This window comes from Triticum urartu, chromosome 2A (assembly GCF_056163025.1).
Source record: "Triticum urartu cultivar PI428250 chromosome 2A, HENAU_Tu73, whole genome shotgun sequence".
NCBI lineage: Eukaryota > Viridiplantae > Streptophyta > Magnoliopsida > Poales > Poaceae > Triticum > Triticum urartu.
Window position 1 is genome coordinate 702,542,085 of NC_141874.1, and position 23,865 is coordinate 702,565,949.

At 42.1% G+C, this 23,865-nt stretch overlaps 1 long non-coding RNA gene across 1 annotated transcript; it reads left to right on the forward strand.

Moving 5' to 3' along the window:
* Positions 1–21,104: 21,104 nt before the first annotated feature.
* Positions 21,105–23,170, forward strand: LOC125534193 (uncharacterized). Its single transcript, XR_015615252.1, has 3 exons — positions 21,105–21,194; positions 22,060–22,148; positions 22,934–23,170. It is a non-coding gene; the product is annotated as an uncharacterized LOC125534193 (long non-coding RNA).
* The last annotated feature ends 695 nt before the right edge of the window (positions 23,171–23,865 follow it).

A 23,865-nucleotide genomic window follows, 5' to 3' on the forward strand; every position in this document is an offset into this window, starting at 1 on the left:
GTATTACTCATGTACACACATATATAGGATTGTGAGGTGCACAAAGCACATCACTCCCCCATAATGGGATATTCCATTAATCTCTCACAAGAGCCAACTAAGAAATGAACAAGATGCAAAAGGCTCAATGCATGACACACACGTACATGATGTGCAAACCAACACACACATACTTGATTGCTCAAGATAATCAAGTTGGAAGCACAACATATACAAACACATGCAAGGAACAAAACCAAACATGCAAAGGGGTAAGTAACTATCAATGTAAACACTTTAAGCACGAGTTACCACATGGAGGAACATTGGATAAAAGATAGAAACTTGATAATCCGAATGACTTGGCTTGAGACAATTAGAATGATGAAGTCCCCTTAATTCTTCATAAAGTAGCCAAGTCTCCAATGCCCTCCAACAACACCTATTGATCAAGTTTGAGCTTGTTGGTCCCCAACCAAGTTGGGTCCTAAGAGGTTAGTCACAATAGGCTTGGCTACCCAAATGGTTCTCTTCTTAACACCACTTTGAGTACCAACAACTTTGGCAAAAACATTGCCAACCTTATCCTTCCCAAGAGAATAGATATCATCAATAATAATTGGGTTGGATAAGTTACCACTAGTGCATGTAGAGGCGAGGTGACCTTTCTCACGACATAAGTAGCAACGTCTACTCTTCACTTTCTTCTCACTTGATTTCTCAACTTGAGAAGCATTAGCTTGAGGATTCTTGGGAAGAGGACTTTCTTCAACTTGTGGTTGAGCATGAGATCGAACTTGTGGCTGCTTCCCTTGTTCCTTGTCACTAATGGCCTTCTTCTTCAATGGGCAAGATCTAACATGATGCTCTTCTACTTTGCACTTGAAGAAAACAATCTTGGCCAAATTCTTGACTTGTTCTTGGCCCTTATTTTTGTTCATCTTGGACTTATTCTTCTTTTTGGAGTTGAATCCAAGTCCACCTTTGTCATTGGGGGATTTTTGCACACTCAAGATATTGTTGAGTGTGATTTTCCCTTCATGACTCTTTTCCAAGTCTTTCTTCAAAGAAGTGACTTGGGCCTTGAGCTCTTTGATTTCCTCTACATGGTTATTCTCAACACAAGTACTAGAGGAAGTATAAGCTTCATTGTTAGAGCAACAAGGCAAGGAAACCAATTCATCACAAGATGTACCAACATTGTGAGTAGATGAATTAGAAGGACTAGCACATGGCAACGTAGCATTCTGACTAGAAGTAGTGCTAGTATCCACATGAGGCTCACTAGATGTTACCTTAGCAATCATGGCCTCATGAGCTATCTTTAGCACATTATGGGATACTAGAAGATCATCATGAGATCTTGAGAGCTTTTCATGACTTTCTTCCAATTTCCCATAATTGCTAGATAGCAACTCAAGTTGAGCCCGTAGCTCAACATTCTCCTTCGAAATGGATGCTTCACAAGTAATAGAGTTAGTAGCACAAGCATCATCATTAACAACAAGAGGAGATGACAACTTGGAAAGCTCTTTTAAATAAGAAGCTTCAAGTTGAGCATGAGACTCGGTGAGTTTGATGAGCTCACCCTTAATGACCCTTGAGCCATTTTCGAGGTGCTCAAAATCCTCAAGGAGTTTAGCATGAGCAACTTCAAGCTTAGAATTTTTAGTTTCAAAATCATTGGCCACTACAAGAGCTCTATCACGAGATTCCCTCACTCTAGATAATTGTAGAGCAAAAGTCTCCTCAAGAGATTCCTTGGTGGTTTGTTCAAGTTCAAGAGCTTGAGAGAGGTCTGCGATCTCATTAGCGTAATCACGCTCATGACCTTCTATTTTTCTCAATGGTGACCTCATGCTCCTCGAGATGAGATTCCAACTCCTCAATGTACTTCTTGCCCTCAATGGCAATGGACATGATTTCCATGAAGTTGGAACGAGTAATTTTATTTTTGTGAAGAGCTTTAAAAACCATTTCCCCCTTAATTTCTAAGGAGGCAACATTATCATTCTCTTCATCATTATCCTCATCATCATTAGCATCAACATCATCATCAAGAGACATATTGGGTTTCAAAGTAGGAGATACCTTTGAAGCCTTAGCCATAAGGCAAAAAGCAATAGATGATGATGTAGGATCCCTTGAAGCACCATTTAAAGCCACATCTTGTTCCATGGAGTGTTGGGTTTCCTCTACATTGTTAGCACCATAACTTGAGGAAATATAAGCATTTTTATCATGGCAACAAGATATAGCAAGCATATCATCATGATATTTAGTCAAACAACTTCTACAAGATACGCACGGACTATCAACACAAGCATGTGAAACATGTATGGTGCTCGAAGTGTTAAAGTCCAGAGAAGATGCATTGCAATAAGATAGCGATGAAGTATCATCCACAATAAGCATACTATCATCATTGCAATGACCAACACTACTCACCATTTCATTACCTTGTGGCAAACCACATGTAGATGAAGTAGAAGAAGTTGAGAAGACTATACGACCGGAGGTGCAGGGAGAACAATCATCCCCACAAATCTTGGACACACCATATTTATCTTCAAGCTTCGTCCACAACTCATGAGCATCCCGGAACGCCATGAGTTGAAATAAAACTACATTGCTCAAAGCATCAAAAAGCACATTAGAAGCTTGAGCATTGAGATAAGAGTTTTTCTCATCCTCTAAAGATAATCTTTGGGGATCCTTTGGAGGAGAAAACCCATATCTACAATTCGCTCTAAATTTGGGTCCATGACCCTAAAGAGATTAAGCATGCGAATTACCCAAACATCAAAATTTGTGCCATCGAAACTAAGAGTGTCGGAGAAACCTAATCCCCTAGTCGACATCATTACTCTCTAGGCGGTAAGGCAAATAAAGAGAGACGAGGCTCTGATACCAATTGAAAGATCGTGGATGTCACCTAGAGGGGGGTAAATAGGCGCTTTTAAAATAATTACGGTTTAGGCTTGAACAAATGCGGAATAAACCTAGCCGTTAATTTGTCAAGCACAAAACCTACGACACACCTATGTGCACCAACAACTTATGCTAAGCAAGATAAACTACTAGGTGATAGCAAGATATATGATAAGAAACAATATGGCTATCACAAGGTAAAGTGCATAAGTAAAGAGCTCGGGTAAGAGATAACCGAGGCACGCGGAGAGGACGATGTATCCTGAAGTTCACACCCTTGCGGATGCTAATCTCCGTTTGGAGCGGTGTGGAGGCACAATGCTCCCCAAGAAGCCACTAGGGCCACCGTAATCTCCTCACTCCCTCGCACAATGCAAGATGCCGTGATTCCACTAAGGGACCCTTGAGGGCGGTCACCGAACCCATACAAATGGCAACCCTTGGGGGCGGTCACCGAACCCGTACACTTTGGCAACCCTTGGGGGTGGTCACCGGTACCCGTCAAATTGCTCGGGGCGATCTCCACAACCTAATTGGAGACCCCGACGCTTGCACAGAGCTTTACACCACAATGATTGAGCTCCGAACACCACCAACCGTCTAGGGCGCCAAGGCACCCAAGAGGAACAAGCTCTAGGGTGCCCAAACACCCAAGAGTAATAAGCTTCTCAAACTTCACTTCCACGTATCACCGTGGAGAACTCAAACCGATGCAGCAAATGCAATGGCAAGGGCACACGGAGTGCCCAAGTCCTTCTCTCCCAATCCCACCAAAGCAACTAATGCCAGGGAAGAAAATGAGAAGAAGAACAAAAGAAGAACACGAAGAACTCCAAGATCTAGATCCAAGGGGTTCCCCTCACTTAGAGGAGAAAGCAATTGGTGGAAACGTGGATCTAGATCTCCTCTCTCTTTTCCCTCAAGAACTGGCAAGAATCATTGGAGGGATTGAGAGTTAGCAAGCTCGAAGAAGATCAACAATGGGGGAAGAACACGAGCTAAAAGGATAAGGTTCATTGGGGAAGAAGACCCCCTTTTATAGGTGGGGAAAAATCCAACCGTTATGCTCACATCCCGCACCGAGCGGTACTACCGCTCCAAGGAGCGGTACTACCGCTAGGGTGGTAGTAGCCCTTTGAAACACAACAGCGAGGAGGCAAAAAGGGCATTAGAACCGCCGAAGCGGTACTACTGCTCGTCCTCACGGTACTACCGCTAGGGATCGCGGTACTACCGCAAAGGTTAGCGGTACTACTACTTGCGAGCGGTACTAAAAAAATACATCCGGGCCTACCACCGCAAGACTTGGGACGAGTTTTTGGTCCGGAGCAGTACTACCGCTGTATGAGCTGCGGTAGTACCGCTCTAGAGCGGTAGTAAAAAATTACATCCGCTCCAATTCGCGGTAGTACCGCTGCAGCCTTTTCAGAACACCAAAACTGCCACAACTTTTGCAAATGGACTCTGAATTCGACGAAACCAAGTTTGTTGGAAAGCTAGCGACAAGGGATAAAACAATATTGATAGAAATACCAATAAGAAGCAAATGAGAAAAGGCCCAAAAGAAAATGGTGAGAGCCCTTCCTCGGATAAGACCGGTAAAACCTCCAACACCGAAAACATCATAGAAGACGCATGCAAACTCCGTCTTCGATGAACTCAAGATTGTCATCAAGATGACCATAAGCTCTAAGACTCACAAAGAGAACCAAACAAGAACCAAGAAACATGATGCAAGGATGCAATGGTTTGAGCTCTCGACGAATGATACGATCAAGCTACTCACTTGAGAGCCCCCCTTGATAGTACGACTATCGATCCTATAACCCGGTCTCCCAACTACCACCAAGAGACCGGTAAAATAGAAAACCTATCAAGGGCAAACCTTTGCCTTGCACATGATCCACTTTTGCTATATGATGACGATCTTGTCCTCCTCAAGATGGACCACCTTTCTTGATTGCGTTGGGTCGATGGAGACTAGATGATTGCTCCCCCATACTCCACTATGGGTGAGCCACTCTTCGACACATCTTCACAAGTCCATTGACACCACAATGGATGGCAAGCTTCAAGCACTTGATCTCTTCGTGATGCTCCACTTGAACTTGCACACAACAATCTTGATGACGATCACCACTTGATGTCATCCTCTCCATGGGTTGAGTGATATCTTCCTCTTGACGCAAGCCCATGAACACGTACCTAACCCCACATAGAACTCTCACATAGACCATGGGTTAGTACACAAAGCACAATGGACAATGCTTACCATGCCATGGGATCACTTGATCCCTCTCGGTACATCTTCTACACTTTGTGAGTTGATCAACTTGATTCACTCTTGACTTATTCTTGATCAACCTTGAATCTTTCCAACTCTCTTCATTTGGATGATGTCTTGATGGTAAACATGAATGATCACACAATCTTCTTCTTCAAGACATGCTTGCAATAAGCCCAACTCTCACATTACCAATCTTTGGATAATTCCTTAATAGCACCTTGGTCAACACAAACTCTCCTTGAAACCAACACATGTACTCCAAGAAAAGCCTATGGACAAAACCTTCAAATATAACTCAAGGCAACCATTAGTCCATAGAGATTGTCATCAATTACCAAAACCAAACATGGGGGCACCGCATGTTCTATCACTTTCTAAGTTTTTCCTTTTAGAAAGAAGTAAAGTAGAAAAAGGGGACCCAGGGAGGATCGAACACGGGACCTCCGGGTTTATGGCTAAGGCGCTAGCCACTCACCCTTATGATGTTTGGTGTTGAAAAGCAGCGCTACACTATAAATGTGCATAGGACATTTCTGATTTTTTCTTTAGAAAACTAGCCAAAAATAGGAGGCCCGAGGGAGAATTGAACACAGAGCCTTTAGTTTGCAGGTCAATGTGGTGAGAAAATTAGCGCTAGGCCATAAATATACACTGAACATTTTTTAGTATACGGTGAATATTTTTTTCAAATGTAATTTTTAACTAGCAACAAAATTCTGAAATATTTGAAAAAAGTGAATTTAAAAATACACAATGAAGTTTTTTTAGTATACATTGCACATTTTTCAAATACACACTGAACATTTTTAAATATACAGTGATTTGTTTAAATGCACACTGAAGAAATTTCCTATACATGATGAACTTTTCTTATATATAGTGATGAGTTTTCAAACGTATGGCGAACTTTTTTTTCTATACGGTGAACTTTTTTTATTATGAGAATTTTTTTAAGAACATGAATAAATTTTAGAATTATTAACTTCTATTGAAAAAAGATACGAACATTTTCTAAAAATTTGAAGAAATTTTGAAATTCTGAATGAAAGGTCCGAAAAAGTCGGCCGTCTAAATGCTACCTTCAGCGAAGCGACAATGTTTTGATGCTCACAAGGGTCAAATAGAATCGGCGGCGTTTCATACACCGAGTCACAATTTGTGTACGACATTCCTTCTGCGAACAAGTCTTGATGAACACTCTTCTCTCATGGACCCGGGCCTACTGGAGTTCCATTTTTTTGGAAAATGAGCAAAAAATACGGGCATTAGTGGGATTCAAACTGGCTACATGAGGTGCAAATCCCATCACATTTACCAACTACGCCAGCCGACTCTCATGGAATAAAATGAGCTATATCGTATTTATACACTACAACAGATAACATTCTTTTCGTCCCAATCCCAAACAATTCGCACTCACACTTGCACTTGCAATACTACATCTTTTTGTTTTTCTTCAAGTAGTTGTCAGCTCAATTCAGATTGAAACCTGAAAGTACTATGAGATCTAACTATAGCTTCACCAATCAACCATTACTAATGGATTCAAACAACATGTTGGCGCCACATATCCAAATTAAGACAAGAGTACACACAAGTTGATAGTGTGCATATTCATTTACTGAACCTTGTGCAGTCTAAGTTCATATATAGTTTAGCGACGCAACCAGAAGAGAGAATTAGAGAACTATTGATTTGGCTGAGTTGGTAGAGCCAATCAGGGCAAGAAAGCATGGTTTCCACAGAACTAGCAAATGATAGATCTTTTTGCGGCAGTGGCCGCATGCAGTGAAGCGAACATGTCATGGGAGTGGGCACATCCCCTAGAATCATCAATTGATATTAGTTGCTTGGAGTTGTAAGCGTGGTTTCCACATCACTTTGTGCTTCATCAATGTGGTAGGGGATAAGTGTCCAACATTGTCGTTAGCCGCACATTATCATGTCCAATGTTCTGAACTGTCCTCCTAAAGAACCCTACCACAGAGTGACCGATCATTTTTTGCATTAGCGACCTAGACCGTAACCTAGTTCCTTGATTTGGACAACCTTCGTACAGGGCCACGGATGTTTGCTCCATAATGAAGCACAAAGGTTGTGTAGGAGAAATTGTATGGAGCATGTGCCCGAGGGACACAGAGGGCATCGCTCAACCCCACCTCAACAGGTTAGTTTAAACATTCCGTTGCATTGGGGCAATTTAATCCATTAGGCTGGTGCGATTCAATGACAGGTGTTTCATGTGATGGTCAAGCTCATCGCCTTGGGATTGACCACGTCTAGATGCAATATGATCAAATGGACATCCGGGTACCCGTCAGTGAGGGCGGAAATTAGGAAAAGCTGTGATAGATGGATGCCGTATTAAAATAGAGGACATGGACTTGCACGACGCGCAAGATGGAGTCTTTGAGTCATGATTATTAGGCTAGATGTCCGTGATATTATTATTTTTCTCCCGTTGCAATGCACGGTCATTTCTGCTAGTACTTCATAATACATTGGAGACGTATCAGCATCCCCAAGCTTAATTCCTACTCATCCTCGAGGAGGAAAATGATAAAAGAAATAATTTATGATGTGTGAATGCTAGCAAGTGCACAAGTTTGATCAATGATAATTTGAATCACTTTTTGTAGCATCATTATATATCACAAATAGTAGCTCATCTCATAAAACTTCTTATGATCCAGTAGCTTGTTAAAGCATAGATCATAAACTTTCTTGAAAACTAACAAACTAGGTTCTCAGTCATCAAACAATTGCAATTCATCTTATTTTCAGGAAGGGCCTATGTAAGATCTTTGATTTAGAAAATCCCACATACTCAACTGTCATATAGTCTTCCATGATTGCTACCACTCAAAGCATATTTTTAGAACAAAATAGCATCCATTGAACACAGAGAAAGATAGGGGCTTAGTGTTTCGCCTCCCAACTTATTTATCATATAGATAATTGTCAACAGTAATAATTCATGATCAAATATATTTGAATGGCCATATATGCATAGATCTTTCCCGATCACATGATGCTTGCCAACTAAAGAGTAGGTTCGAATGAGAAGGAATACTACTGACTCTTGCATAAAAGTAAAAGATAGGCCCTTTGCAGAGGGAAGCGGGGATTTGCAAAGGTGCCAGAGCTCGAAGCTTTTAAAACAAAGATGAATATAATTTTGAAAAGTATGCTTTCATTGTCAACGTAACGACAGAGAGTTCTCACTATCTTCCATGCTAGACATATTATAGGCGGTTCCCAAACAGAATGGTAAAGTTTTTACTCCCCCTCCACCAACAATCACACTCCATGGCTGGTCCGAAACAACGGGTACCGTCCATACCAACAACAGTCCTGGGGGAGTTTTGTTTAATTAATTATGATTTTGTTTTTGATCTTTTGATCATAGGACTGGGCATCCCAATTACTAGCTACTCTCTCGTGAATGATATGTGAATAAACACTCATCGTGAGAATAACCCACCTACCATGGAAGATACCGACAACCCCTAGTCGCTACATGAATGATTCAGCCATACAAACACAGATTATTATTTGAAGGTTTAGAGTTTGGCACATGCAAATTTACTTGGAACGACAAGTAAATACTGCATATAGGTAGATATGATGGATAGTCATGGAAGAAACTTGGTTCAAGGATTTTGGATGCACAAACAGTATTCCCGCTTAGTACAAAGTTTTTGGCTAGCAGAAGATTATAAAAAGCAAGCACCACATGTTGGAGGATCCATAACAATATAACTTATATACAAATATACCCAAGCATAACTCATCATGTTGTCTTCCTTGTCCAACTTCAACTGATTTGCTCAAGTTTGAAAATAATTAATGGGGCTCACAATCATAGAAGATGTAGTATATTTATATGTGAAACCTCTCTTCCTTCAATATTCTTTCATGAATTGTTCAAGTGACCAATACTATGTTTGCAAACTTTCAATAAATTTACCACCTATACTTCTTATATGTGAAGTCATTACTCCCCATGGGATAAGCATACAAAACATATATAATTTCAGATTTATGATATTCAATTCATTCAACCATTTACTCATATGATATACTAGGAAATGTGCCCGTGCGTTGCATTGGGAGAAAAAAATGTTTCTTCCATGTCTCTAACTCATGTACCTATGCATCGCAATGGGAAAACACTTGCATGAGTGATATAGTCAAGTGATGTAATCAAGGTTTGCCTTTTCTGCTACTTTGACATTACTCAATTAAACCTAGGTACAATTTCTCACCCTGAACTCTCTTGCCACGTAAGTACCAAGTTAAACCTACTTTAATGCTACATAAAAAGATAGTGAGTTGCTCGTAAAATATTATTTAGTTTCTACTTTGTTATACATGCATGGTGAAAAAACCTAGTACATGCAAAACAATGAACAATCAATATATGGACCAGAAAAGAATTATTGAACTCATCAATAATTACTGGTTGTGGGAGGAGTGATCCCAGTCTTATTACCTAGGAGAAACCCATCAATCCATCCAAGAGCTCTTCTTTAATCATCAGCTCCTCAATGTAAACCAGGCATTTGTTGAGATTCCTGTACTCCGTGAATTCCTGTTGAAGGTATAAAATAATACTACATGAATATGACGGCTAAAATATAAACTCTGACTCATAGGGCAGACATTTTGGGAAGGAGTAAAAAATAATAGAAGGGTGATACAAAGTCCACCAAACATAGAAAAAAAATAGATTAGGCCATGGGAAAGAGCAATGTAATTGTGCAAAAGCCAGACTTCGAATCCTCCTCCTCATGTTCGGTGATGGGTGCTAGTGGGTCAAGTGAGGTGGGCTTCTACTTGGCGCCACACGCTTTGGCGGACACCTTGGCGCGCCGCGCGCCTATGCATGATTCCGTGCTTCATGATCTAGTTAGGCAGGCCAAGCCTGAAAATCACAAGCTCCTCCTCGTCCGCAGGAATGTCTCCTTGGTGTACCATCTTCATCATGGATATGTAGTAAGACGAGAACCATGGTAGGCTAGCCACCATCGATAGTAGTAGGAGCACACTTAATGGAGGTATCCAAAGATACATTACATCTCATTACAAACTATATGCAAACATCAAATTTTCTTAGGATCCATAATAAACTTTGGAAATCGGTTCATTACATAGAATTTTCATTACCTATGTACCATCTCAGACGTTAGACATGAGCATTTGCATCACGCCAATACACACAAACTACATATACACTACACTATTCCTACTAATTAAACATTGATTCAGCATCAGAGAATACATGATGCTACAGTAACCTGCACACACCCGAGAACATCGAGCTATACAACAAAGTTCAAGCCAACTCATCCGCTTGCACTATATATATAACTTAAAAATACGTACTGGCATTCAAAAGTGCTTCCTAATTTTTTCTGGGAGTTCTTCTGCATCTAGAGGACTTATTTTCAACCAAAGGCTAACTCACGATTCACAAGCTAGTCAAGGAGACATGGCGAGAGCTTGAACTAGTAGGTCCGGCTGATTTCGGAGCGGTTCCTACGAGAAGCTACAAACTGCCACCGGCAACAAGGGCTCTGCGTCGAGGTTACCATCCTGGGTCGTGTAAGTCCGTCAACCAGTCGAGCCTCATTCGCCTATCCCATCACTACATGCACTGTTACGCCCCTGATTTGACCGTACACTAATCATACACGCAAATGTGTACGATCAAGCTCAGGGACTCACGGGAAGATATCACAACACAACTCTAAAAATAAAATAAGCCATACAAGTATCATATTACAAGCCAGGGGCCTCGAGGGCTCGAATACAAGAGCTCGATCATAGACGAGTCAGTGGAAGCGACAATATCTGAGTACAAACATAAGTTAAACAAGTTTGCCATAAGAAGGCTAGCACAAATTGGGAAACAAATCGAAAGAGGCGAAGGCCTCCTGCCTGGGATCCTCCTAAACTACTCCTGGTCGTCGACAGCGGTCTGCACGTAGTAGTAGGCACCTCCCGAGTAGTAGCAGTCGTCATCGATAGTGGCATCTGGCTCCTGGACTCCAACGTCTGGTCACAATAATCAGGTATAGAAAAAAAGGGGGAAAGGGGAACAAAGCAACCGTGAGTACTCATCCAAAGTACTCGCAAGCAAGGAGCTACACTACATATGCATTGGTACCAATGAATGGGGGTAGTATATGTGGACTGAACTGCAGAATGCCAAAATAAGAGGGGGATAGCTAGTCCTATTGAAGACTACGCTTCTGGTAACCTCCATCTTGCAGCAGAAGAAGAGAGTAGATGGTAAGTTCACCAAGTAACATCGCATAGCATAATCCTACCCGGCCATCCCCTCCTTGTTGCCCTGTGAGAGAGCGATCACCGGGTTGTATCTGGCACTTGGAAGGGTGTGTTTTATTAAGTATCCGGTTCTAGTTGTCATAAGGTCAAGGTACAACTCCGGGTCGTCGTTTTACCGAGGGACACGGCTATTCGAATAGATAAACTTCCCTGCAGGGGTGCACCACATTTCCCAACACGCTCGATCCCCTTTGGCTGGACACACTTTCCTAGGTCATGTCCGGCCTTGAAAGATCAACACATCGCAGCCCCACCTAGGCACAATATAGAGGTCAGTACACCGGTCTAAATCCTATGGTACAGGGGTCTGGGCCCATCGCCCATTGCACACCTGCACGTTGCGTACGCGGCCGGCGAGCAGACCTAGCCTCCCTTATACAAGAGCAGGCGTTTGATGTCTACTGCGCAACCTTCTTCTTGTAGACGTTGTTGGGCCTCCAAGTGCAGAGTTTTGTAGGACAGTAGCAAATTTCCCTCAAGTGGATGACCTAAGGTTTATCAATCCATGGGAGGCGTGGGATGAAGATGGTGTCTCTCAAACAACCCTGCAACCAAATAACAGAGAGTCTCTTGTGTCCCCAACACACCCAATAGAATGGTAAATTGTATAGGTGCACTAGTTCGGTGAAGAGATGGTGATACAAGTGCAATATCGATGGTAGATATAGGTATTTGTAATACGAAAATGTAAAAACAGCAAGGTAACAAGTAATAAAAGTGAGCGTAAACGGTATTGCAATGCTTTGAAACAAGGCCTAGGGTTCATACTTTCACTAGTGCAAGTTCTCTCAACAATAATAACATAATTGGATCATATAACTATCCCTCAACATGCAACAAAGAGTCACTCCAAAGTCACTAATAGCAGAGAACAATGAAGAGATTATGGTAGGGTACGAAACCACCTCAAATTTATTCTTTCTGATCGATCTATTCAAGAGTCCGTAGTAAAATAACATGAAGCTATTCTTTCCGTTCAATCTATCCTAGAGTTCGTACTAGAATAACACCTTAAGACACAAATCAACCAAAACCCTAATGTCACCTAGATACCCCAATGTCACCTCAAGTATCCGTGGGTATGGTTATACGATATGCATCACACAATCTCAGATTCATCTATTCAACCAACACAAAGTACTTCAAAGAGTGCCCCAAAGATTCTACCGGAGATTCAAGACGAAAACGTGTGCCAACCCCTATGCATAGATTCACAAGGTCACGGAACCCGCAAGTTGATCACCAAAACATACATCAAGTGGATCAATAGAATACCCCATTGTCACCACGGATATCCCACGCAAGACATACATCAAGTGTTCTAAAATCCTTAAAGACTCAATCCGATAAGATAACTTCAAAGGGAAAACTCAATCCATTACAAGAGACTAGATGGGGGAGAAACATCATAAGATCCAACTATAATAGCAAAGCTCGCGATACATCAAGATCGTGCCACCTCAAGAACACGAGAGAGAGAGATCAAACACATAGGTACTGGTACATACCCTCAGTCCCGAGGGAGAACTATTCCCTCCTCGACATGGAGAGCACCAGGATGATGAAGATGGCCACCGGAGAGGGATTTCCCCCTCCGGCAGGGTGCCGGAACGGGTCTAGATTGGTTTTCAGTGGCTACAGAGGCTTCTGGCGGCGGAACTCCTGATCTATTGTGCTCCCCGATGGTTTTAGGGTATATTGGTATATAGGAGGAAGAAGTACTTCGGTGGACCTCTGGGCTATCCACGAGGCAGGGGGGCGCGCCCAGGGGGGTGGGCGCGCCCCCCACCCTCGTGGGCAGCCCGGGACTCTCCTTGTCCATCTTCGATACTCCATGGGCTTCTTCTGGTCCAAAAATAAGTTCCGTGAAATTTCAGGTCAATTGGACTCCGTTTGATTTTCCTTTTCTGCGATACTCTAAAACAAGGAAAAAACAGAAACTGGCACTGGGCTCTGGGTTAATAGGTTAGTCCCAAAAATAATATAAAAGTGTTTAATAAGGCCCATAAACATCCAAAACATATAATATAGTAGCATGGAACAATAAAAAATTATAGATACATTGGAGATGTATCAGCATCCCCAAGCTTAATTCATGCTCGTCCTTGAGTAGGTAAATGATAAAAACAGAATTTTTGATGTGGAATGCTACCTAACATATTTCTCTAAGTAATTATTCTTTATTGTGGCGAGAATATTCAGATCCATAAGATTCAAGACAAAAGTTTAATATTGACATAAAAATAATAATACTTCAAGCATACTAACTAAGCAATCATGTCTTCTCAAAATAACATGGCTAAAGAAAGCTACCCCTACAAAATCATATAGTCTGGCTATGCTCCATCGTCACCACACAAAGTATTTAAATCATGCACAACCCCGATGACAAGCCAATCAATTGTTTCATACTTTTGATGTTCTCAAACTTTTTCAATCTTCACGCAATACATGAGCGTGAGCCATGGACATAGCACTATAGGTGGAATAGAGTGTTGGTTGTGGAGAAGACAAAAAGGAGAAGATAGTCTCACATCAACTAGGCATATCAACGTGCTATGGAGATGCCCATCAATAGGTATCAATGTGAGTGAGTAGGGATTGCCATGCAACGGATGCACTAGAGCTATAAGTGTATGAAAGCTCAAAAAGAAACTAAGTGGGTGTGCATCCAACTTGCTTGCTCACGAAGGCCTATGGCATTTTGAGGAAGCCCATCATTGGAATATACAAGCCAAGTTCTATAATGAAAGATTCCCACTAGTATATAAAAGTGACAACATAGGAGACTCTCTATCATGAAGATTATGGTGCTACTTTGAAGCACAAGTGTGGTAAAAGGATAGTAGCATTGTCCCTTCTCTCTTTTTCTCTCTTTTTTTATTTTTTTATTTGGGACTTTCTATTTTTTATGGCCTCTTTTATCTTTTTTTATTTGGGCTTCTTCGGCCTCTTTTTTTCGTCCGGAGTCTCATCCCGACTTGTGGGGGAATCATAGTCTCCATCATCCTTTCCTCACTGGGACAATGCTCTAATAATGATGATCATCACTGTCGGGGATATACCCCGCGGCGTAAACCGGCCGGAAGTATAACCCGGCCGGACTAGGCATTTCATTGGTAAACCGCCAGAGGATTGGCGGTTTACGTGTCTGGCGGTTCACTGGTATGACGATTCACGAGCCCGAAGACTCATTGGTGACCCAGCGGGTATTCCAGATGGATGACAAGGCCCAAGGCCCAACAGGCCGGTTTAGGTTAATGGTGGGCCGGTTTAAGAGGAAAGGCATGAGGAACGTTTATCTTACAAGGAGTTAAGACCTGGACTTGTATCCGGTTTGTATTAAAGATAGACTGGTTCTAATCCTAATAGGACTCTACATGTAACCCGCCCCTCCAACATATATAAGGAGGGGCAGGGTTCCCCAAAAGGGACAAGATTCACAAGTTCCATGAGTTGGACAAGTTAGGTTTAGACAACAGCTCTCGAGATAGAGCAATCTTGTAACCATGGTCATCATTATCAATATCAATGAAGCAGGATGTAGGCTTTTACCTCCACCGTGAGGGGCCGAACCTGGTTAAAAACATCGCGTCTCTCGTCCTGCTCAACCCCTCTCAAGCTACCACATAGATGTGTTGGCCTCGCGACTAAGTCCTGACACTAAGGACATGTGCCGTGACAATTCCACGGCAGTTGGCGCCCACCGTGGGGCCTGCGCATGGTGGTGTTGAGTTCTTGAAGGGATCTTTCTCAGGGATCGAGAAACTCGCAATTGAATCAGATTGCTGATCTTTTTGCGTCCACGTCCACATCAGTATGGATGAAGGCTGGTGATGATTGTTCAATCTAGCTGCAGAAATCCAAGGAATCAAATAGTACTTGCACTAAGCGATCTGCAATCTGCTAGCCGTGTGCATCGAGACCTGGTCATAGAAGGAAAAGTCAAAACAACCACGACCCGGAGAAGGACGGGGACTCAGAGTAATCAATCGCCATGGTTTCTGCCTCCACTATAGCTGCAACAGCGCCCTGTGCCGCCCGGTTTGCCTTGGCCATTGACCCGCCGACAACACCACTCAATTCGCCGGGGGGGGGGGGGGTTTGTGCCCACTGCGCCAGCGCTCCTCACTAAATCAAGGGAGCCAGCTGTTTAAAAAAAACATGATTTGCCTTACATGAACATACAGAATTCCAACGCTTGATCGGATTGACAAGTCAACGCCAAGCTTGGACGAGGCCACGGACTAGGTTCGGCTTCGTTTTTCATCTCTGAACCGCCATCGCCGGGTGCGTCTCTGACGGCCGCCCGTCCGCGTACCGGCGCCTCTCCAACTTGCTGCCGGTTCAACCCGCGACCTTCAGATTCAGCTGCTCCTGGCCGCCTTTGCCTCCCGCTGCCGACAAGTCGCCAGCCCCAGCAGCCACCCCTTTTACCTTGACTGATGTCCGACGCCGGGTTGAGCCAGTTCTACATGCTGGAGAAAACATCAAGTGGTTTCGGGCCTTTCTTTCACTACAAGAAATATGTCAACTTATGACCTTCTGTCAGTGACCCTCGAAGAATTGGTCATAAATTTATGACCATTTTAGACCAATTGGTCAAAAGATGTTCAGGGGCTCCAAACCCTAAACCATTGCGACCATTTTGGTCAGAAAGGTCGTAATTTCCTTACACGAAATGGTCACAAAGAAAATAGTGCTAGTCCGATGCCTTATTTCTAGTTGCTAATGACCAATATAGATGGTCATAGCCTTGTAGATTGTGGTGGGTTGTGATGACTAGGCGCCATCTCATCAGTTTTGCCTATGTGTCATCTCCATGTGGCAGTTTTTGCCCTAGGTTGTGAAGCAACCTATATTTCTATCATTCCCAAGATTCCCAAAAAAATCTCATAAATTCTTTGGGGCATATCTTCATCCAATATGTAAAAATCCTTCCTTGCCTAGTTCAAAACTAATTCAACAATATTCATTTTCCTATTCTGTTCACAACAACACTTTATGAAGGAAGTGCTATTTATATATTCTTGATTGCCCTCGGAATTTTTGGGCACTCTTTCCTATCCAAATCATTACCGCATGACAAAATTCAGCTCCATTTGCCTAGCAAATCTTCCTCGGCAAATTTCCAAAGTTTTTGTCCACCTAGAAGCATTGTGAAGGAAGTACCTTTTTTATATCTCTAAATGACATGAAATTTATACAGTTCCTTCATATGCCCAAATTATCACCCTTCTCCAAATTGCAGCTCAGTCAAATCATCTATGTGAGCCCAGGTTCAATTTATATTTTATGGCCAAATTGGCACGTTGCAAAGCAAGTGTTATATAGACCCCTCCTATTACCCTCAAACTTTTCGGGCACTCTTCCATACCCAAATCATTGCCACATGGTAATATTCAGCTCAATTTTCCTAGTAAATCTTTCTCGGGAAATTTCCAAAGTTTCTACCTCAAGAGAAGCTTTGTGAAGTAAGTACTAGCTAGGCTTACCCAAATGATCTGAAAATTTACCAGCGCATGACCATACCTAAGTAACTTACCTACACCAATTTTGAGCTCATTTCATTCATCCAATCTCTCTCACTAGTTTTCCCAAGTTCCTGTCCATAGAAGAGCATTGTGAAGGAAGTACTACTTTGGCATGTCCAAATGGTATCAATTTTCTACAATGCTTTCCTATGCCCAAATAACCATCCTCCACAAAATTTCAGCTCACTCCATTCATTATTTTGAGCCCAGCTTCAACATTCATATTTTTGTCCAGCGTGGTACTTTGCAAAGCAAGTACCACCTAGGATCCTCCTTTTGAGCTAAAAATTTGTGAAGACATTCTCCTTAGTAGATGATCATCCTCAGCCAAAACTCACGCCCATTGGCCATGTGCATTTCCCGTACTGCTAATCAAACACTTGGCTGCTAATTCATGTTTGAGCATCGATCGGTCTCCTCATGAGAATCTTATGTTGTAATTTTCTTCCTAGCACCAACCTGGGGAGTGCCCAACCCACTAGACATGCCTAGGCCGTCCAGAACACATGGCAACATTACGGTCACGCGGTGACCACGCGACGGGCATGCGAGTTTACGCGCTCTAGAGTTGGGGCCCTCGGCCACCGCCCAAACCTCGACATATCGCCACCAAACCATGTATTTATGATTAAATAGGTCCTTATGTACCTAGAAATGATTTTTGGGAAAAATAAATAGCAAACTATGAGGCAGCTGCAGTTCAATTTTGACCCGCTTCCAACTGAATCGGCCGAAATTTGTCTTTTTCACGAGAGGTGGATCAAAAAATTTTACACCCAAACATTTTGTCAATTGTGCATTAAATATGGCCTAGTATTTTATAAAAATGATTTGGTCCAATTTTGCAACAATTATTTGGTAGTTCCTTCACAAAAAAACCTCCTTTCGGGCACTCGAAAAATGGAAAATGGTTTTTTCGTCCAACGAAAATGAAAACTTCCTTAGACAACATTGTTTGCCATTCCAATATGCACTCTTGTGCACAATATGAGATCATTTGAAAAAACTATGCCATGAATGTGGCCATAAGATTGATGATCATTTGGCTTGAAAGCCATTGATCTCCACACATGATAGCTCGTTTCTGAGAACACTTTTTTTATAATAATTGCCGTATTACAAGTTTGTTATTTTTCCTAGGAACTTGTCCACATATGATGACACAATGCGAAGGTTTCCCAATTTTTAGATTTTTTTTGAATTTTTTATGCCCATTTCAAAATGCGGTCAAAACGGCGGGCTTGACCATTCCTAGCTAGTGGTTGAATATTGGAATTTTTTTGGTGTTTCTCTAATTAAATAGATACTTATGTACCTAGAAATGATTTTTTGGAAAAAATAAATAGAAAACTATGAGGCAGCTGTAGTTCAAATTTGACCCGCTTCCAACTGAATTGGCGGGAATTTGTCTTTTTCACCAGAGGTGGATCAAAACTTTTGACACCTAACAATTTTGTCAATTGTGCATTAAATATGTCCTAGTGTTTTATAAAAATGATTTGGTACAATTTTGCAACAAATATATGGTAGGTCCTTCACAAAAAAACCTCATTTCAGGCACTCGAAAAATGGAAAATGAATTTTCCGTGCAAAGAAAATGAAAACTCCCTTTGGCAACATTGCTTGGAATTCCAAGATGCACCCTTGTGCACAATATGAGATCATTTGAACAAACTATGCCATGAATGTGGCCATAAGATTGATTATTTGGCTTGAAAGCCATGAATCTTCACGCATGATAGCTCATTTCTGAGAACACTTTTTTAAAATAATTGCCGTATTACAAGTTTATTATTTTTCCTGGGAACTTGGCCACATATAATGACACAATGTGAAGGTTTCCCAATTTTTTGATTTTTTTTGAATTTTTTATGCCCGTTTCAAATTGTGGTCAAAACGGCGGGAATGACCGTTCCTAGCTAGTGGTTGAATCTTCGATTTTTTTGGTGTTTCTCTGATTAAATAGGTACTTATGTACCTATAAATTATTTTTGGAAAAAATAAAGAGCAAACTACGAGGCAGCTGCAGTTCAAATTTGACCCGCTTCCAACTAAATCGGCGAGAATTTGTCTTTTTCACCAGAGGTGGATAAAAACTTTTTACACCAAAACATTTGGTCAATTGTGCATTAAATATGGCCTAGTATTTTATAAAAATGATTTGGTACAATTTTGCAACAAATATATGGTAGGTCCTTCACAAAAAACCTCATTTCAGGCACTCAAAAAATGGAAAATGAATTTTCCGTGCAAAGAAAATGAAAACTCCCTTTGGCAACATTGTTTGGAATTCCAAGATGCACCCTTGTGCACAATATGAGATCATTTGAACAAACTATGCCATGAATGTGGCCATAAGATTGATCATTTGGCTTGAAAGCCATCGATCTCCACACGTGATAGCTCATTTCTGAGAACACTTTTTTAAAATAATTACCGTATTAGAAGTTTGTTATTTTTCCTTGGAACTTGGCCACATATGATGACACAATGCGAAGGTTTCCAAATTTTTTGTTTTTTTTGAATTTTTTATGCCCGTTTCAAAATGCGGTCAAAATGGCGGGAATGACCGTTCCTAGCTAGTGGTTGAATCTTGGAATTTTTTTGGTGTTTCTCTGATTAAATAGATACTTATGTACCTAGAAATGATTTTTGTAAAAAAGATAGTAAACTATGAGGCAGCTGTAGTTTAAATTTGACCCGCTTCGAGTTGAAACGGCAGAAATTTGTCTTTTTCACGAGAGGTGAATCAAAACTTTTTACACCCAACCATTTGGTCACTTGTGCATTAAATATGGCCTAGTATTTTAGAAAAATGAATTGGTCCAAATTTGCAACAATTATTTGGTAGGTCCTTCACAAAAAAAACTCATTTTGGCACTCAGAAATTGGAAAATGAATTTTTTGTGCAAAGAAAATGAAAGCTTTATTTGGCAACATTGTTTGTCATTCCAAGATGCACACTTATGCAAAATACGAGTTCATTTTGACAAACTATGCCATTGTTATGTTTAGAAAAATAGAGTGGATTGGATTTTTTTTGTTTGGAAAGAGAGTGGATTGGATGGACCAATGAGATGTGAGGAACCACGTTCACGCGGATCACCGAATTGGACTCAATCTAAGCCATCCATCGCGCACCCATCCTACGGTGGAGCTTCTCCCGAGAAACAAAACCCTAACTCACCCACCCACCCTCCCCTCGATCCCCCAGATCCCACCTCCTCCTCGCTCTCTCTCGATTCCCTCCATCCCCCAGCCGCCACCGCTCGCCTCCATCCTCTCCCCGACCCCGGTCGGGCTCCACTCCACTCCACCGCCGGGGCCAACCCAACCACCGCCGCCCTCTCCCCCTCCTCTCCCCTCACCGCGGCCAGATCCACTCACCCAAGTCCTGCTTTGTCGCCTCCGTCTCCCTTGTCTCGTCTCCCACCCGTGATTCCTGCCGCCGCCCCCACCCACCGCCCCCACCCACCGCCCTCCCCTCGCCTTCACCCCCAGCTTTCGTGTCGTGGCTCCTGGTCCTTTACAATGACGCAGATCGAAAAGCACCGCCGCGCTCCCGTCCAGGATGGCCCCCCACCGCATCTCATCTCATCTCGTCTCCCAACAGCGCCGGAGAGAGCGCGGGCGCGGGTGGCGCGATGGTGGGGAACGACTGGATCAACAGCTACCTGGAGGCCATCCTGGACGCGGGGGGCGCCACGGAGGACATCTCGGCTGCCTCCGCCTCCTCCTCCACGGCGCCTTGGGGCGGAGAAAAGGCGGGACAAGTCGTCGCTCATGCTGCGGGAGCGCGGCCGCTTCAACCCGACGTGCTACTTCGTGGAGGAGGCCATCTCCGGCTTCGACGAGACCGACCTCTACAAGACCTGGGTCCGCGTAAGCCTTCCTCGCCCCCGCCCCCTTCCTCGCTCCTCCCCCTCGTGTCTTAATTAGCTGCTTGCTCCAGATTAGATTAGCTTAGGTGGATGTAGTTTCCGGCGATTTATTCTGGATTTTTTTGTTATGTACGTCAGACGTCGGCGATGAGGAGCCTGCGGGAGCGGAACACGTGGCTGGAGAACATGCCCTGGCGGATCTGGAACCTCGCCAGGAAGAAGAAGCAGGTACGAATGCCTCGATTTGCTTGCCAAGTTTATCTACTCTCTAAGTAGCAGCACTGCGGGTGCCAAACTGTTGGGGGGCAGTTCACTGCTGGTGCCAGCCGAACACATTAAACTAGTGTAGTTGCTGGTTAGTGATTATGTATGTGGCTGGGCATCATATCTGTTTCTGTTGCACCAGGGAATACTGAATTGTAGTCGTTCCGCATATGAATTGCCTCCTCGGGTGGTGCTGACAGTAATGATGGGTCCCCATTGTAGCATGTGCCTGCTCTGTTTCCTTCCTTCCTGTTAGCTAGAATGCCCCAATTCTTTAATGTGTTGTTTTGGATGAACTCTCTCCTGTCATAAAATGCGGAACGACTACGAATTGGGGCATTCTTCCTGTATTGCTTGCTTGTTTACTCTACAACCTGTATTGCTAAAACATGTTATCCTACTCCATGATGGTGTATCATTTGCAAATACTCCTGGACATCAGCTCCCATCATGGTGCATTAACTATAATCTATACCTCTAAAAGAGGAGTATAAACTGGAGTAATCATATGGTATTTGCTACTTTTCTCTGGATGAACAGAATGTCCATAGGTTTACTGTCATCAATGTGTACTATAAAATTTCCCTGCACCTTTGCTGAAAAGATGCAAGTATGTAACACAAATAGTCCACAAAGATTATAGCTATGGTATTGATTGCTTGAACAAGCAATCTAGGGCGTTAGATGATGATCTAGCCATTTTTCTCATCACAAAGTATGCATTGGCAATATAGTTTGCACCATTAGTTAGGTACTGATGTAGTCTTTTTTTAGTCTTCTCATGAGATTGAAACATTTGATCTGATTTATGGTTTGCTGATTGTTGCAGACAAATGTATCAATCTGCTTAACTGTGTATGATTCCTGCATTTCCCAGTTGCAAATCCTAATCAAGGAGAATGAGTAATACAAGCTCAGGTGTAATGGTGTATCCACACTTTCGTTTCAATTACATTTAAGTGATACTTTTCTGCCTCCTTTTCCTCCTGTTTGCGCAAAAAGTCACGTGTCTTTACTTGGTCAGAAAATTGTAGATTATTTGGTCAGATTTCCTTACTTGCTTTAGGCATAAGAATAAGCTGATAAGAACAGAATATTGATACTTTGCATGCTATGAGTAAAATGCTCTATTTTCTTTCTTCACCTTTCTTGTATGCATGAGTACCTCATTTTAACTAGCTGGAGAATGAAAGTATTGTACAAGCTGAATTTGTGTTATCATTCTAAACAACTTGTTCATTTTTTATTGTTTTGTTCATAATATATTGGCTCCAGATTTTTTTGATTCTTTTCCGATTCATGTAACAGCTACCTTGCCTGGCACTGGTACTATTATGCTATACTATTATACTATCTGTAAGGTAAATGACAACATTGAAAATGGCTCAAACCTGAAGTACTTTAAATAGATTGTTGTTTTAGTCAAATGTTGTTTAGAAATCCAGTTTGTACTAATAAACTTGCACAGTCTCTACCTGTTTATAGTGTTAAATTTTGTTTGATAAATTCACTTTTTACTGATAAAATTGTATAGAGCACAACATAGTTTCTGCCTTTTGTTATAATGATAATTGTTGTTTAGTTGTAATTCCTTTCGCATTGCACAATTGTATAGATATTGTCCCATGCACAAGTGATATCTTGTTCTTTCCAAAGTGATTTGTACCCAATTGCTTGTATACGTATTTTGTTCTTAACTGTAGATTTCCTCTCATAGTAGCTCCATGCAAAAGAAGGTTGAAAGGAGAAGGAGAGTTTGTGACTGCTATAGAAGGACTGAAGGAGGTCCATGTTGAAGAAGATCGACAGAAGCAGTAGAGCTGTCATTGCCATTGTATTTGTGTTGTATGATGTATCCACGTTTACCCACAAAAAAATGTATTCACGTTGTAATACTTTGATTGCCATTCTGGCTACTATTTCAATCAGTGTATTTTGCTAGTGCTGATTTAGATATTGGTTACTTATTTACTATGAAACAAAATCTAAAGAACTTGACCCTGACAACCGGGTCCCATTACTAGAAACTGACAATTGGGACCAATCTTTCGAGAAAAAGAAAAACTGAAACTATTGGGATGAATTGGGACAAATGGGAACCTGTTACTAGAACCTGACAACTGGGACCCATCTGACTAGTGGACCCTTCTTTTGGGAAAAAAAGAAAAACTAAATTCGTTTAGACAAAAAGGCCACAACCCAACAATAAAAAGGCTGCAATATTGGGCTTGGCCCATGAACCCAACCAAAAATTGACAGACAGAAAAAACACAAATAGGCTGAATTGTTGGGCTAGGCCCATGTAGAAAACCGAATTGGACCGGGCTGAATCTTGTGCCACATCAGCTTGCCATGCTGGATGCCTACGTGGCCTGGGGAGGTTGCTAGTGACCAAAACGCCACAGTAGGAATATTTTGGTCGTAAACGTCCACGACCTTCTCACAGAGAAGGTCGCTATAGTCAGTTTATGACGGCCAGCTTTTGACCATATGTTTTTGGTCACAAAAAGGTCACAAATGAAAATTTGTGACAATTCAGTGACCAATAGTGGTGGTCACAAGTTGACATATTTCTTGTAGTGTTTGCGATCGCCTACTGATTATTATTCAAAAATTGGGAGAGATGGAGTCAACG